We start from the raw sequence: 14,051 nt of genomic DNA, 5'->3' as shown, positions 1-14,051 counted from the left end.
CTGAACGCATCTGCAACACATCCGGACCTAATCCAGACATGCTCGTCTGCAAGGGGCCTAAGATTTGTATAATGTGGTTCACAAATATAGTGCCCATTTTTTATTGCCCATAATGTACTTTTATGTGTTTCTGATCTTACACATAGTTTGAGAATCCATGAAAAAAAAGGTGGAGTGTTCGAATGTTTGCCATTTTACAGATGTAGTCTCCACTAGAAACATCACTCCTAGATGAGTATCTGCTTCTACATGGCAGCATATGGAGTGCACTACTGATCCATGCTGTGGACCTTTCGTAGAGTCTATGCAGTGCTGTGTACCATCAGGCATCTGAAATACTGTGTCTATGAGGACTAAACACAAGGACACCAAGGAAAGAATATGAGGGTCGGACTGGCCCACCATACTACTGGAGTATTCTCTGGTGGGCCAAGTCTATGAAGCAATAATAGGCCGCATTTGGGTCTGTTTTTGGAGTTAATCACTGGCCACTAGGTCTTAGGTTTTGAATCAATTACTCTTTATCAATGATATGGGGGTTAGGCTCTGAGAATAATTTCCTCTGCTGGACCCAAGGAATCCCAGTCCGACATTGTGTGTCATGCATCCAATGTCAGTCCTTACACAGTGTATCATTTAGGCACATATGTACCTAAGATAGAAATCAGACTACCTGAATGAAATCAATGCTGGAAAAATACTTTTAAAAATCCATGATGGTCCAATAAATCTATGCTACCTATTTGACCATCTGCATAGTGTGAATACAGCCTTATATCTAATATATGACATGTGGCGAAACCAACCTCGCCACTGGGTTTCGGAGGGGCCTGGCTACCAGCCTCTTGCCTCAGGATTATGGCCCATACTAACTTTAAAGGAGCAGACAGACCGGCCGCACAGCCTAAATCTGTCTTTGCAATTGTATTTTGTTATGTGAGGGTACCCAGATAGCTAATTTTATTGTATTTGTGTATTCTGAGTGCCATTCACCTAATGATATGCACTCAGACTTGAGCTATCTGGGAATATGTTAAATGTCTGTGTTTGCTGTGGGGGTGTGACATTGTGTGTTTGGGTGGTGATTTCTGTCCTGTTGTATCCACATGTGTATTGGCGATTTCCCTTTGTCCTGAGAGATAATTGAATTACTCCTCGGGTGTCTCCAGGGCAGAGAGGAGGAAACCATGATGCATTGTGGGGATGTGTTGTGTCTGTGTATCCTGAGTGCTACGTATCTGTCCTGTGTCACAGTCTTCCTTCTGGTCCCCTAGGGGCGTGTACACCAGATGGGGACCTGCATAAATACGGGCGGGTAGGCCTCAATAAAGTGTTCCTGTTTTACCCTTTATCATGTTGAGGCTGATGTTTGGGTAACTGATCGACGCGGGGGATTGCTATACGCTGGGAGATTTGCTATACTCCCCTGGCTATAACTACTAGCTCTTTTAAGAGCTGTTCCTGCTCTCTGGTTTTAGGAGAGGTTCACCCACTGGAGCCTGGAGCCTTGTCGTAGGTCCAGGGTGGGTAGGAGATGGTGAGACCTCAACCAAGCTTTGGCGGTTCATGGGGTCTGCAGTGCGTACGGTGTCAAGTGGAGTGCTTGGAGTCCTCGGAAAGCAGTAGGAGCATCTATCAACGGAGGTACTCGGTCGGGGTGCTAGGCGTTCCGTTACATTTGGTGGCAAGCAGTGGGATGGCGTCCTAGTGTGAGGAAAAGCAGCTCGGAGACACCGTTCGTGGATTTACTAAATTGAGGGCAACGCTAGTATCCGTACAGCGCCCCTGGCTACAGCAAGATGGAATCGGCTAGTCTTCGGACAGTGTTCTATGACGAGGAGGAAGAGGCAGCCGCAGACTACAGGGATGCAGACAGAAAGGAAGTCTGGTATGATGCCCTGGAAAATGCCCAGCGGCGGTGAGGTGAGAGTCTCCCCAGTTATGAGCAGCGGCTACAGAAGCGTGTGGCGATGCGGATGGGTCTCTTGGGAGAGCAGCCCCTGGATGACTGGGTAACAGAGCTCCAGAACCTGGTATGTAAGGAGCTTTGGCTAGAGGACGCTTACCAGGCCCTAAGGTGGCATGTCATTCAACATTCCCCCTGGATGGCTGAGCACGACAGACCTGAGGGTGAGGAGTTTGATGGACCGGGGTTACTATGGGATGCCTTGGAGGAGGACATTGATCTTGGCAGCACGGAGGAGTCTAGGTTTTGGGATATCTACGACTACCGGATGGGCATGCATGTTTATGCTGACGGAAGGGAGGTGAGCAAAGACATAACCCACCTGGTAACAAGGGAGTGGGAGCTGGAGCAGACCTACCAACACCTGCTCAGCTCCATTCATCCCCAACCTACTCGACAAGCAGAGCCAGATCTGCCCTCCTGCAACTGGGAAGACTTGCCGGCGATACCCCCTGCTTCCCTACCAACTCCCAAAGTAGGGAACTTCATCAACTGGTTCTGGGAAGACCTCCCGATGGCAGGTGGAGATGGGACCGAGGTCTCTCCACCGGCCCTACAGAGATGCTGGACGGCCGGTTCAGATCCCCCACCAACCCTGCAGGAATGCCAGGAGGAGGAGGTAAGCGATTCCTCCTCTCCACAGCCGATCTGCAACAAGGTCCTGGGGATAGGATTCCCTGACCACATCCTAGTAGAAGAGCTGGCATCTGGGCAGAGCACAGTAAGCCTCTGCCCTCCCCTATCCTCTTTACAGAGCCGGACATCCCACAGGCTACCCCAGCGGAAGAGCTGGCATCTGGGCAGAGTGCAGTTGGCCTCTGCCCTCCCCTATCCTCTTATCCAGAGCCTGACTCCCCACAGGCTACCCCAGCAGAAGAGCTGGCATTTGGGCAGAGCGCAGTCAGCCTCTGCCCTCCCCTATCCTCTTCTCCAGAGCCGGACATCCCACAGGCTACCCCAGCGGAAGAGCTGGCATCTGGGCAGAGCACAGTTGGCCTCTGCCCTCCTCTATCCTCTTATCCAGAGCCTGACTCCCCACAGGCTACCCCAGCAGAAGAGCTGGCATCTGGGCAGAGCGCAGTTGGCCTCTGCCCTCCTCTATACTCTTCTCCAGAGGCTGACTTTCCACAGGCTACCCCAGCGGAAGCGCTGGCATCTGGGCAGAGCGCAGTCGGCCTCTGCCCTCCCCTATCCTCTTTTCCAGAGCCGGACTTCCCACAGGCTACTCCAGCGGAAGAGCTGGCATCGGGGCAGAGCGCAGTCGGCCTCTGCTTACAAAGTACCTACAGCTCCAAGCTAGAGAGCAACAAGGAAGCAAGGAGTAGCAGATGCCCCCTCAACAGCTGGGGACATACAGAACAGAGCCAGGCCCCAAAATTCAACAGGTCCAGTATTGGGTTGTGGGTGGACTGCCAGACTAACTCAGATACCGACCGGCATGAGGTCAGGTATCTGGTTAGTCTTCCCTGGGAGGGGGAGATATGTGGCGAAACCAACCTCGCCACTGGGTTTCAAAGGGGCCTGGCTACCAGCCTCTTGCCTCAGGATTATGGCCCATACTAACTTTAAAGGAGCAGACAGACCGGCCGCACAGCTTAAATCTGTCTTTGCAATTGTATTTTGTTATGTGAGGGTACCCAGATAGCTAATTTTATTGTATTTGTGTATTCTGAGTGCCATTCACCTAATGATATGCACTCAGACTTGAGCTATCTGGGAATATGTTAAATGTCTGTGTTTGCTGTGGGGGTGTGACATTGTGTGTTTGGGTGGTGATTTCTGTCCTGTTGTATCCACATGTGTATTGGCAATTTCCCTTTGTCCTGAGAGATAATTGAATTACTCCTCGGGTGTCTCCAGGGCAGAGAAGAGGAAACCATGATGCATTGTGGGGTTGTGTTGTGTCTGTGTATCCTGGGTGCTACGTATCTGTCCTGTGTCACAGTCTTCCTTCTGGTCCCCTAGGGGCGTGTACACCAGATGGGGACCTGCATAAATACGGGCGGGTAGGCCTCAATAAAGTGTTCCTGTTTTACCCTTTATCATGTTGAGGCTGATGTTTGGGTAACTGATCGACGCGGGGGATTGCTATACGCTGGGAGATTTGCTATACTCCCCTGGCTTTAACTACTAGCTCTTTTAAGAGCTGTTCCTGCTCTCTGGTTTTAGGAGAGGTTCACCCACTGGAGCCTGGAGCCTTGTCGTAGGTCCAGGGTGGGTAGGAGACGGTGAGACCTCAACCAAGCTTTGGCGGTTCATGGGGTCTGCAGTGCGTACGGTGTCAAGTGGAGTGCTTGGAGTCCTCGGAAAGCAGTAGGAGCATCTATCAACGGAGGTACTCGGTCGGGGTGCTAGGCGTTCCGTTACATGACACTTTTCTGCATTTAGACATACTATAATGCCCTTATTGCGTTGGACTGACTACATTAGGATGTAATAATATGTCCAGTCCGCACAGCATAGAGCATGGTCTAATAATTTATTACTGGCTGGCATTAATGGTTTGGAATACTAGGTATTCTAAAGCATTATGAACATGATCAATGTAAAGTCCGCTACTGGGACTAAAAGAATAAGTAAAATATAGTTTATTAAACAAAAAATAAAGGGGAAAATTTATCAAGACCACCTTTTCTTCGCCGGTCTCAATTTCCTCTGAGAAGCCAGCCTTATTAATGCCAAGACATAGGCCGTATCATAGATTTGGTGCTTCCTCCAGCATGCCGTGCACCATGCACGATAGCTGTCGCGGATTTCTGTCTTCAATAATGCCAGAAAACTGGCGTGAATAAAATGAGCCAGGACCGCTGCCCTCCCCTTCTTCACCACACCCCCTTTTTGAAACAGTGGCGTTTAAAAAGTTGCAAATATGGGGTTTAAAACTTTTTTACACCAGAAAACTGGTGTCCGTGGAATGATAGATTCCACCTAATGTTTTTAATTAAGCTGTTCAGTTTAGAAAATACTTTTTCAAACACCCTACTGCTAATATCAGTGTATGCTGCCCCATCTGCTGGTTGCACAAAGTAGTTAAAGAGACCCAGATCACAGGGGTGTATCACTTACAGGGTGTTTTGCCCTAGTTTCTGTAAGCTGCAGCTGAACCTACTGCTGGTGTCCTTTCAATGATGTGGAAGCTTGAATTTCATGAGCTGGGAGCTTAACCCATCCACCTCTGATTTTCCACTTTCTCCCTGTGCACCGCATCGGGAGGGCCTGGACAGCCTCAGCTCAGGAGGACTCAGCACTGGGGTTGGCTGCTGGTGATAAAGTTTGAAGCTATGGAAACTACATCAAGACGTTCAAACTAAGTGACCAAAGGCTGGAATCAGGACCTCTGTCACTACTCCATGCTGCCCTCATACAGAAACAAAAAAAGCCATGATTTCAAACTCAAGATCAGCACCATCCAAGATTATAACTTCTACTGTTATTGTAGTCTACATTAAAAACAGTGTGAAATTGCAACCAGGAGGTAAAGCAGAATAAATGGAGAACCACTTGTTGGCTAATGGGTTTCAGACCAATGGTCTTTACTAATAGTCTCATAGCTAAGTTTCTCCATTCCATATGCTGTATAATATATGATGTCTTTCCTGCTATTTATACTGCCACACTGGTACAATAAAGAATGTAAGATGGTGCTGGTCTTGACTTTGGGTTTCGGGTACTTACGGGGACCCATATATATAACTGAGGTGGGCCAAACAATTACTTTTTTACTAGGTATACTCCCATGATTCTTTAGAAGTGTATTTAATGGATATACTGTAAGCTCCATCTGTAGACACCAACCCCATGCCCCAAACACTAAACAGTAATGTTCATTCATAAGGGTCTCTGTAAGTAAAACATCATGCAACTGATAAATATGGCACACACAACTCAAGACCCTCTAACCCCCTGTTCATCACGGCACCAAAATCTTTCCTACTGTCCTGTAAACAGATTCCTACCATTTATGTCATACACACAATTTCTCTGAAAAACTAACCAATTTTAGTTTTGCTCTTTCGCAGTCCTCTGGTCACTCATGTGATTCTTGAACTTTGACAGAGTTGCCACTTTGTGGGCACAGAATCTGTCAACATTTGCTTTCATTTCCTTTTCGTTCCATAAATGTGTCTGCCGGTACATGCTGAGGCAGGGATTTCATTGTCGATGTCTAGAGATTGTAAAATGCTGCTTTGTTTAAAATAAGTAAAATAAGCACTCTCATAAAAGATAGCTGGTGACATATATATTGTGTACAGTGCACCAATGACAAGTGGGGTGGTTGTGGAATAACACTGACTATCCCTTTCTTCATATTTCCACTTTTGAGAACCAAGTCCATTATCTATTTAAAATGTCATTGTTACTTGCAAAAGTAGCAGCCATTCTTAAAGGGGTTCTCTGGGAATGATTCAAAATGGCTGCCAGCATCCTGTCTTAGAATATGAGCAGGACTGGTTGTCACCACTTGCAGAGCTTCCTAAGGGGGTGAGGGGACGGGCCTCACTGCACATTACATTGCTCTACAATAGATGGTAATGATGCGATTCTGCCTACGATATGCCATCGTCGCTGAGCAGCCTGACAAAAACTCACCAATAAATAATTAAATAAATAATTAATTAATTCCTGAAGAACCCTTTGAAAGGAGTTCTTCAGCTTTCAAACATCTTTGGGCTGCCAACGCTTGGTTTCGGCTCCTTCAGTCCACCGTACTCAAGTTCCAGCTTCTAAACTTCCTTAATACATGGGGTCATGTCACCGTTGGGGCCAGTCGTTGGCTGCAGCAGCACACGTGAACCCCGTCCATTACAGAAGTCTACAAGCTTAGACTAGAGCACAGTTAATGCAGTAGTGGACTGAAGGAGCTGGAACCAAGCATCAGGGAGAAGCTAAATATCCTTCCCTCCACAGATCCTTCAGGGAGGGAGGCTGCCCTAAAGTGTTTGAAAGATGGACAGCCCATTTAAAGTGTATTAATATGTCGCTAAGTTATTTCAGGAAGCAATTAATAGATTTGTTTTATAGGTACTTGTTTTATATGTTTTATATTCACATCATGAATTGCCGATTTCGCAATTGTGAATATATTGGAGAACTCTATCTACATATAAAGCTATTGTAATGTTCTGCCGTGCCAACCATTTTCTCCAGTCTCAGGAAACTTCTAGCAGCTTAAAAAATGTAGCTATAGTGACCCACGCCTGTATTTTGCGAATATTACATTTCCGATTTTTTGCGATCAAGAAAATAATCTTGAATTCACGAATATATGACGAATTTTCTACCAAATATTCGCGAAATATAGCAAATTTGAATATTGCCCCTGCCGCTCATCACTAATCAGAATAACTCCCTGGATCAACGACCCCTCTCTAGTAGCTATAGCCTGTAATATTATTACGCTCTAGAAATACATCCAGGCCCCTCTTGAATTCCTTTATTGTACTCACCATCACCACCTCCTCAGGCAGAGAGTTCCATAGTCTCACTGCTCTTACCGTAAAGAATCCTTTTCTATGTTTGTGTACAAACCTTCTTTCCTCCAGACGCAGAGGATGTCCCCTCGTCAGTCACAGTCCTGGGGATAAATAGATGATGGGATAGATCTCTGTACTGACCCCCGATATATTTATACATATTAATTAGATCTCCCTTCAGTCGTCTTTTTTCTAAAGTGAATAACCCTAGTTTTGATAATCTTTCAGGGTCCTGTACTTAGGGTTGCCACCTTTCCCAACAAAAAAAACTGGCCAAGTTAAGCCACACCTCACAGGGGGTGTGGTTGTGGGGTGTGGCTTAACACAGTTAAGTCACTATGTCATAATATGGCTCCCAGTATTAATAATGCCCCCATTAGTTCCCCCCATTAATATTAATGCCTTCATTAGTGCCCCCCGCAGAATTGATAATGCCCCCCATTAGTGCCCCCAGTAAAAGTAATGCCTCCATTAGTGTCCCCCAGAATTAACCGCTTCACGTCCGCCCATAGGATATAAACGTCCTATGGGTGGAAGTCTATTTCTGAACGGACGTTCCAGAACGTCTTTTCAGAAAGTGCAGCTGCACGCTAATCGTGCAGCTGCTGATCGGGTTGCCTGCTGTCAGTGACAGCAGGGCAACCCTAAGATAAGGCAGGGACAGTGCCCAGGTGTCCCTGCCTTGTAGATCGCTGCAGACACAGCGCTCACCGAGCGCTGTGTCTGCAGAGAAGGAAGCGCTGTGCGCTTCCTGTTCCGGCCCGGCGGTCATGTGACCGCCGTGACCGGAATGTGCAGGGGCTGTGTGAGGTCTCTCAGAGACCTCGATCAGCCCTGCTGTGAGGCTGTACATTTGTCCTGTAACTGGGGCTACTATGTCCTGTAACTGGGGCTACATTTGTCCTGTAACTGGGGCTACTATGTCAGCCCCAGTTACAGGAGAAATCAACTGTGAAAAAAAAAAAAGTGAAGTAAATGTCCCCAGAGGTCTTGTATGACCTTATGGGGAACAAAAAGTGTAAAATAAAAAAAAAAAAAATAAAAGGTTGAAAATAAAAAAATAAAAAAAAGTTTCACATGTAAAAAAAAAAAAGTCCCCAAGTAAGGAATGAAAAAAAAAAATTAAAAATAGAAAAAATAAAAAAAGTATACATATTAGGTATTGCCGCGTCCGTAAAAAACAGCTCTATAAAAATATCACATGACCTAACCCCTCGGATGAACACCGTAAAAAAAAAAAAAAAAAAACTGTCAAAACAAGCAATTTTTGTCACCTTGCATCACAAAAAGTGCAACACCAAGTGATCAAAAACGCATATGTCCCACAAAATAGTACCAATAAAACCGTCACCCCATCCCGCAAAAAATGAGCCCCTACATAAGAAAATCTCTCAAAAAATAAAAAAACTATAGCTCTCTGAACATGGACACATTAAAACATAATTTTTTTGTTTCAAAAATGCTATTATTGTGTAAAACTTTAATAAATGAGAAAAAGTATACATATTAGGTATCGCCACGTCCGTAACGATCTGCTCTATAAAAATGTCACTTGACTGAACCCCTCAGGTGAACGCTGTAAAAATAAATAAATAGAAACTGTGCTAAAACAACCAATTTTTTGGGCACCTTGCCCCATAAAGTGTTATAATGAATGATCAAAAAATCATATGTACCCAAAAATAGTACTAATAAAACTGGCACCTTATCCCCTAGTTTCCAAAATGGGGTCACTTCTTGGGAGTTTCTACTGTAAGGGTGCATCAGGGGGCTTCAAATGGGACATGGCATCTAAAAACCATGTGGAGTTCCTTTTCTTCTGCGCCCTGCCGTGTGCCCATACAGCAGTTTATGACCACATGTGGGGTGTTTCTGTAAACCGCAGAATCTGGGTAATAAATATTGAGTTTTGTTTGGCTGTTAACCCTCAATGTGTTAAAGAAAAAAATTGATTAAAATGGAAAATCTGCCAAAAAAGTGAAATTTAAAAATTTGATCTCCATTTTCCTTTAATTCTTGTGGAACGCCTAAAGGGTTAACAAAGTTTGTAAAATCGGTTTTGAATACCTTGAGGGGTGTAGTTTCTACAATGGGGTCATTTATGGGGGTATCCACTATGTAAGCCCCACAAAGTGACTTCAGACCTGAACTGGTCCTTATAAAGTGGGTTTTGGCAATTTTCTTATAAATTTGAAGAATTGCTTCTAAACTTCTAAGCCTTCTAACGTCCTAAAAAAATAAAATGACATTTCCAAAATGATGCCAACATAAAGTAGACATATGGGGAATGTTAAATAATAAATATTTTATGAGGTATCACTTTCTGTTTTAAAAGCAGAGAAATTGACATTTAGAAAATTGCAAATTTTTCAAATTTTTGGGTAAATTTGGGATTTTTTCATAAATAAAGGTGAAATATTTTGACTCAAATTTATGATTATCATGAAGTACAATGTGTCACGAGAAAACAATCTCTGAATGACCTGGATAAATAAAGGCGTTCCAAAGTTATTACCACATAAAGTGAGATATGTCAGTTTTGCAAAATTTGGCCTGGTCAGGAAGGGGGCAAATGGCCCGGATGGGAAGTGGTTAATGAGTAAATAATGCCTCCATTAGTGCCCCCAGTAATATTAATGCCCCCATTAGCGCCCCCGGGGGGAGAGGGGGCAGAAGTTAAAGGCTGTGGGGTGCTCCTTAGTAACAGTCCTTATAGGAAAATACCCACAATTATTATTACTAAATTACCTGCTTGGTCGGTAAGTTACCCTAACTGTCGTCCACCCACCTATTCCAGTTAGTACTTTAGTTGCCCTCCCCCGAACCCTCTCCAGCTCTAATATGTATAAGAGGTTTTTGCAATTTTTTCATTTTCAGAGATAAGAGGTGTGGCTTAACTTGGCAAGTATTTTTTGTTGGGAAAGGTGGCAACCCTAACTACAGTACCCAGAAAGATGATCAATATTAGGGTTATTCACGTTAGAAAAAAGACGACTGAGGGGAGATCTAATAGCTATGTATAAATATATCAGGGGTCAGTACAGAGATCTCTCCCATCATCTATTTATCCCCAGGACTGTGACTGTGACGAGGGGACATCCTCTGCGTCTGGAGGAAAGAAGGTTTGTACACAAACATAGAAGAGGATTCTTTACGGTAAGAGCAGTGAGACTATGGAACTCTCTGCCTGAGGAGGTGGTGATGGTGAGTACAATAAAGGAATTCAAGAGGAGCCTGGATGTATTTCTGGAGTGTAATAATATCACAGGTTGAATGGGTCCGTAATCCGTCGGCACCGCAAAAAAAAAGACCATGTTCTATTTTTTTGCGATGCAGAGGCACGGACAGAAACTCCCCGCATCACAGATGCGGACCCATTCACTTGAATGGGTCCGAAATCCGGAGCTGCGATGCGGAACGGAGGCACGGAAGCACTACAGAGTGCCTCTGTTCCGCATTGCGGACCAATTCAAGTAAATGGGTCCGCATCCGTGATGCGGGGAGCACACAGCCGGTGCCCGCATATTGCCCGGCCATGTGCATGAGGCCTTAGGGTATGTTCTGGAGTGGGATCTGGCCGGTTCTCCCAAACCTGTTGTTAAAATAGCATTCGGTTTAGAGAATTGAGTAGAAGCAAGACGCTGTGCTGGATCCATCCCCTCTTCAATGGACATTCCTTATAGGACTTACCAAGGGATTATTGCAAACACTTTCTGGGTCAATATTATGAATGTAATAATGCTAAGGGCTCTTTCACACCTGCGTTCTTTTCTTCCGGCATAGAGTTCCGTCGTCGGGGCTCTATGCCGGAAGAATCCTGATCAGTTTTATCCTAATGCATTCTGAATGGAGAGAAATCCTCTCAGGATGCATCAGGATGTCTTCAGTTCCGGAACGGAACGTTTTTTGGCCGGAGAAAATACTGCAGCATGCTGCGCTTTTTGCTCCGGCCAAAAATCCTGAAGACTTGCCGCAAGGCCGGATCCGGAATTAATGCCCATTGAAAGGCATTGATCCGGATCCGGCCTTAAGCTAAACGTCGTTTCGGCGCATTACCGGACCCGACATTTAGCTTTTTCAGAGTGGTTACCATGGCTGCCGGGACGCTAAAGTCCTGGCAGCCATGGTAAAGTGTAGCGGGGAGCGGGGGAGCAGCATACTTACCGTCCGTGCGGCTTCCCGGGTGCTCCAGAGTGACGTCAGGGCGCCCCAAGCGCATGGATCACGTGATCACATGGATCATGTCATCCATGCGCATGGGGCGCTCTGACGTCATTCTGGAGCGCCCGGGAAGCCGCACGGACTGTAAGTATACTGCTCCCCCGCTCCCCGCTCCTACTATGGCAGCCAGGACTTTAATAGGTCTTGGCTGCCATAGTAACACTGAAAGCATTTTGAAGACGGCTCAGTCTTCAAATGCTTTCAGTACACTTGCGTTTTTCCGGATCCGGCGGGCACCTCCGGCAACGGAAGTGCACGCCGGATCCCAACAACGCAAGTGTGAAAGAGGCCTAATCTATACCTTTTAGGGTCCATTAACACATCAGTATTCTGTAATCCGCATGCGAACCCATTCATTTCAATGGCCCCACAAAAAATGCAAACAGCACTCAGTGTGTTCCGTTCCATTATGTGGATCCGCAAAAAAAATAGAGCTTGTCCTACTATTGTTCGCAAAATGTGGTCCGTGGTCCCATTGTAGTCAATGGGTCGGCAAAAATGCGGATGACATGCGGAATGCATCAATATGTCATCCGCAATTGCGGATCCGTTTCCAGGAAATTGAAAAAAATAAATCTTTTAGTACCCTAGCAACATATATTCCTCCTTCCATTTTTTGGCAGAAAACCGGAACGGATGTACAATTGGAAACACGGATCCGCAAAAAAACAGAAATCTGGAAAAGAAAAATACTGATGTGTAAATGGACCCTTGAGGAGCAAAGAGGGACTGAGGGACTTGGGTCAAAGAGAAGGACTGTCTTTCCAAAAGAGGGACACTTGGGAGATCTGCAGGACGTTGCTCAGGAGGGGAACCTCCCCTTGTGTAGGTTCACTCAGTGGAGATCAGCGCAGACATCACACCGAAATCCGCATGAAATCTGCTTAAAATCCCCCTCCCAACCTCGTCAATAAGAAACCTGCGTCATAGTTTATATGTTATGTTTTTTTCCTGTTTGTGGATTTGAAATTCATGTAGTGGGAAAATAATAAAAATCTATGTTATTTATTGGCATGGAAACCACTGAAGGATAGTGACATGTAGATTACCACCACTGAATCAGGCTAACTCCGCATGGGAATCAGCATGTACAATTAATACAAAGGTCAGTCAGGGCGGCCAAGGATTTTTCTAATGGAAAAATCCCTTACTGTTCAGTTCAATGTGTAAGACATTCAGTAGGTTCACATGTGCCCCCTAGTGGGGACTACAGGCAGTCAGCATCGTATCTTACCCTGTATCTGAGCAGGGTATTTGGAGCTCAGTGTCAGAAAAATGGAGCTCAAACCACTATATAAACTAGTTAAAAAAAATAATCAGCACATCATTTTGAACCAGTTTCTCCATTCACAGCCAAAGCTGCTTTCAAAATGCTGAATGTTGACAGACAAAATACACTGAGAAAATTGGAGGGTGCAGCCTGAGAGCTAAGAAACAGGAAGCAAGAAGAATCTGACGAGAGCTCCGGACGTGACTAGATAAAGTAACTCCGCTTCAGCAGATCAAAAATGTGAAAGGTTAGCATTATTATATATTGATTAAATATATTAAATATCCACAAAATAAAAATAACCACAGTCGTTCTTCAAAAGTAAACTCTATTGTAAGTGTATGTTCACACAGCAAATCTATTGTGACTAAAAATCAACTCCATTCATCTTTAAGACGTGGTTTCTGTACAGGGGCGTAACTATCATGTGACTGCTATAGGGCCCAGGGCAAGAGGGGCCTAGACTTAAGCCTCATTCACACGTCAGTGTTTGGTCAGTGATTTCCATCAGTGACTGTGAGCCAAAACCAGGATTGGAGCCTCCACAGACATAAGGTATAAGGGAAGATCTGCCCCTGTTCTGTGTTTAGAGCCGCACCTGGTTTTGGCTCAAAATCACTGATGCAAATCACTGACCGAACACTGATATGTGAATGAGGCTTTAGTTGGGATCATCTCCACTTCTACTAGAAAACCTGGTCAGGACTCTACCCTCTAATGGAACAACTTTTAGCAAATGAGGCAGTGGAAAAATGGCCCAATGGTCATTGAAAGGGGTTTAGGCAGAAACCCTACTGTCCTGTGTGGGGGGCCTGGTTTGATCCTTGCTATGGAGACTTTACTTCTCTATGTGCGCCACTGTTTCCGTACTATGTGTATGGAACTGGATTAATTTTATGCAACAAATACTGCTGAATGCAATTTCACCATGATTGTTTCTCTAAAGCCCCTTTCACACTGGCGAGTATTCCGCGTGGATGCGATGCGTGAGTTGAACGCATTGCACCCGCACTGAATCCTGACCCATTCATTTCTATGGGGCTGTGCACACGAACATGGGTAGCCATGCATAGTGGCCGCCCCTTTAACAGTGACTTCCACAGTGCCCGCCCCTTTTATA

At 45.2% G+C, this 14,051-nt stretch overlaps 1 protein-coding gene across 1 annotated transcript in view; it reads right to left on the bottom strand.

The window, feature by feature from the left end:
- The window catches only part of MED12L (mediator complex subunit 12L), a 692,480-nt gene that overhangs the window by 403,877 nt on the left and 274,552 nt on the right, over positions 1-14,051 (bottom strand). The gene's annotated exons all lie outside the window — the stretch shown is intronic.

This window comes from Bufo bufo, chromosome 4 (assembly GCF_905171765.1).
Source record: "Bufo bufo chromosome 4, aBufBuf1.1, whole genome shotgun sequence".
In the NCBI taxonomy this organism is placed as follows: domain Eukaryota; kingdom Metazoa; phylum Chordata; class Amphibia; order Anura; family Bufonidae; genus Bufo; species Bufo bufo.
Note: the sequence above shows the minus strand (reverse complement) of the source record. Positions and strands in the feature narration are given on the sequence as shown.